This window comes from Capra hircus, chromosome 3, assembly GCF_001704415.2.
Source record: "Capra hircus breed San Clemente chromosome 3, ASM170441v1, whole genome shotgun sequence".
NCBI classification, from domain to species: domain Eukaryota; kingdom Metazoa; phylum Chordata; class Mammalia; order Artiodactyla; family Bovidae; genus Capra; species Capra hircus.
The window spans coordinates 70,982,754-70,986,794 of NC_030810.1; the positions used below are offsets into that span (position 1 = coordinate 70,982,754).

The window sequence follows — 4,041 nt, forward strand, 5'->3', positions numbered from 1 at the left end:
ACCACAGTTCAAAAACATCAATTTTTCAGTGCTCAGCTTTCTCCACAGTCCAACTCTCACATCCATACGTGACCACTGGAAAAACCATAGCCTTGACTAGAAGGACCTTTGTTGGCAAAGTAATGTCTCTGCTTTTCAATATGCTATCTAGGTTGGTCATAACTTTCCTTCCAAGGAGTAAGTGTCTTTTAATTTCATGGCTGCAATCTATTTCTTAGGCTTTCTCTATTTTTAGTATCTCCCACGGTTTTGGGTATTGCGTCTCAGCACCTTAAGTTACTTGGTACAGATGTATTGATTGAATGCTAACGAAGTATCTAACTCAATTCTGAGTAATTGCAGGGTTCCCTGGCTTGGGACCTGGACATTTACCTTCATCCTATATTTCTTTTCTTGCTTGAAAATGATGATAATTTTATTCCATAAAGGAATGGATGGGACAAAGCTAAACTGGATATATGCTCTATATTTTTCAGTGTTGTATATTTTTATTATTACTCACAATAAAGTTGCTTCCTAATTCCGATGTAATAGAGGAAGCCAGTATCTCTGGGATGAGGCTGCATTCCCCAGATAACTTGTGGTAAAAGCTGATAGGGTTTGGATTCAACTAGATAGCTTAGGGGAAAAGGAAACAATCAACACAGAACTTCACAAAATTCTACTTATGGAAAGCCCTCAGAGTAGAGGGCTGAAGCAAGCTCTGTGGCACACAGGGAAAGGTTTTTGTCATTGTTTTAGTCACTAAGTTGTGTCTGACTGTTTTGCAATCCCATGGCCAATCGCCTGTCGGGCTCCTCTGTCCATGGGATTCTCCAGGCAAAAATACTGGAAGTGGGTTGCCATTTCCTTCTCCAGGGGATCTTCCCGACCCAGGGATGGGGCCCATATCCTCTGCATTGGCAGGCAGATTCTGTAGCACTGAGCCACCTCGGAAGCCCCATGTAGGGGAAATAGGTGACGCCTTTTCCTCTAGAAGTTGAAGCTGAGGAACGAACCCAGCCTGTGCTGTGTGCACCATCAGACCCCTACACCTATCTCTCCATCGGATAACTTCACTTGGTGGGCCCACCAGCACCTTGAACTCCTACCCACTGAAGCTGGCTCCTTATTTCCCCTCTGAAACTCTTTATCTGTGATGGTACCACCTTCTAGAGTTCTCAGGAACCACGGGAGCCAGGGAACCCTCCTGTCGTTTTTATCGCTCCTACCCGTTATGCTGACTTTCCTTGTGAAAACCACCGTTGTTTTCCATTCCTACTCTGAGTCCCCTCAGTTCAACCAGTGCAGAGCCTCTTCCTGATGTGAATTTCCACAGTGCCACGTCAGTGATCTTTCTAAACTGCAAACGAGCATCTTTGCCACTGTTTGAAACCTATTTCTCTGTTCTCTCTGTTCTGAACCAGATGTGTCTCCTTGCCTGTCCACCTGCAGACAAACTCATCCTTGGAAAGCCTGCGTGGCTGTCTATTCTGCTGGGCATCTTTGATTCTCCCAGTGAATTATCTCTCCCCTTCTCCTGTGTAGCTACCCTGTGGGTCCATGCAACAGTCTCACACTCACTCTAGTTAGGGTTTCCATTCTGTTTTCTGTACTTGACCACGAGCACCTGGGATGAAGAAGTGACTTACTCATTTTTGTGGCATGACAGAGTGACTTAATTGTCTTTGTATCACTGTATTCAGGTTTCTCAGCACCTGATAGCAGATACTCAATTAATGTCTGTTGACTTGACCATGGGAGTAAATCATCACAGGCTAGTGATCCAGCAAAAAGACAGGATATGGTGTCTTCTCATTTCAGCAGATATCTTGGAGCCGCCAAACAACTAGCAGCCTCTGCATAGCTTTGCTCCTCTCTGTTACTCTTTGCATCTGGCAGGGAAATCCTTCTCTTGTGCTCCATCTCCTTCCCATCAGCCGTCCCTCTGCATTAAGAAGCAAATTTTCCCTACCCTCTGCATGGTGCAGTGGAAGGGTCACTGCATTTGGATTAAGTCGACCCAGGAACTCATCCTGGTGCCTCTGTGTGACCATGGACAAGTCAAGGATTTTTCTTCAGTCTCAGGTCTTCCTACTGCCAACGGCAGGGCCAGTGAAGTTTGATCACAATGAGAAGTTTTAGAAGTGCTCACGAGTAGAGAGCACTTCTTTGACTTGTAGATCACAACAAACCGTGGAAAAATTCTTCAAGAGATGGGGATACCAGACCACCTTACCTGCCTCTTGAGAAATCTGTATGCAGGTCAAGAAGTAACAGTTAGAACTGGACATGGCTTCCTTTTCCGGTAAGTGGCCTGAAGTGACCCCTAAAAATGGTGTGCTATTCACTTGACCCAGAAAACCCCACAAAATCATGCAAATCAAGAGGTTCAAATCTTCATGTACACTTTAAGAACACTCGTGAAACTGCCCAGGCCATAAAGGGTATACATATCCAAAAAGCCACTGAGTATCTGAAGATGTCACGTTAAAGAAGCAACATGTGCCATTCCGTCGTTATGACGGTGGAGTTGGTAGGTGTGCACAGGCCAAACAGTGGGGCTGGACGCAGGGTCGGTGGCCCAAAAAGAATGCTGAATTTTTACTACACATGCTCAAAAATGCAGAGTAATGCTGAACGTAAGGGCTTAGATGTAGATTCTCTGGTCATTGAGCACATTCAAGTGAACAAAGCCCCCAAGATGCGGCACAGGACTTACAGAGCTCACGGTCGGATCAACCCCTACATGAGCTCTCCCTGCCACATTGAGATGATCCTTACTGAAAAAAAACAGATTGTTCCTAAACCAGAAGAGGAGGTTGCACAGAAGAAAAAGATATCCCAGAAGAAACTGAAGAAACAAAAACTTATGGCCCGGGAATAAATGCTGCAAAAAATAAATGCAAATAAAAGTTAAAAAAAAAAAAAAAGAACTGGACATGGAACAATGGACTGTTTCCAAACTGGGAAAGGAGTACGTCAAAGCTGTATATTGTCACCCTGCTTATTTAACTTCTATGCAGAGTACATCATGAGAAATGCTGGACTGGATGAAGCATAAGCTGGAATCAAGACTGCTGGGAGAAATATCAATAATCTCAGATACGCTGATGATAACCACCCTTATGGCAGAAAGTGAAGAGGAAATAAAGAGCCTCTTGATGAAAGTGAAAAAGGAGAGTGGAAAAAGCTGGCTTAAAACTCAGCATTCAAAAAACGAAGATCATGGTATCTCATCACTTCATGGCAAATAGATGGGGAAACAATGGAAACAGTGACAGACTTTATTTTCTTGGGCTCCAAAATCACTGCAGATGGTGACTACAGCCATGAAATTAAAAGACGCTTACTCCTTGAAAGAAAAGCTATGACCAACCTAGACAGCATATTGAAAAGCAGAGACAGTACTTTGCCGACAAAGGTCCATCTAATCAAAGCTATGACTTTTCCAGTGGTCATGTATGGATGTGAGAGTCAGACTATAAAAAAAGCTGAGGGCCAAAGAATTAATGTTTTTGAACTGTGGTGTTGGAGAAGACTCTTGAGAGTCCCTTGGACTGAAAGGAGATCCAACCAGTCCATGCTAAAGGAAATCAGTCCTGAATATTCATTGGAAGGAGTAATGTTGAAGCTGAAACACCAATGCTTTGGCCACCTGATGCGAAGAGCCTACTCATTTGAAAAGACCCTGATGCTGGGAAAGATTGAAGGCGAGAGGAGAAGGGGATGACAGAGGATGAGATGGTTGGATGACATCACCGACTCAATGGATATGAGTTTGAGCAGGCTCTGGAAGTTGGTGATGAACAGGGAAGCCTGGTGTGCTGCAGTCCATGGGGTCACAGTTGGACATGACTGAGCGACTGATCTGAACTGAAGAGAAGAGAGAAACAGCTAGAATTGGGGCCTGGATCCTGCCTTCAAGCTGTTGATGTGTTTTTATTTGCTCATATATATTAGTAATATTTAGTTTGAACAAAGTGTTCCTCAATCAAAGCATGTTTGAAAATCCCTGGCATAGATTAATTTAAAATCCTTTTCCTCCTTCTATTATCCAGA

General features: G+C 43.8%; 1 pseudogene; it reads left to right on the top strand.

Annotated features, from left to right (window-relative positions):
* LOC108635649 lies at nt 2,310-2,868 on the top strand (annotated as a pseudogene).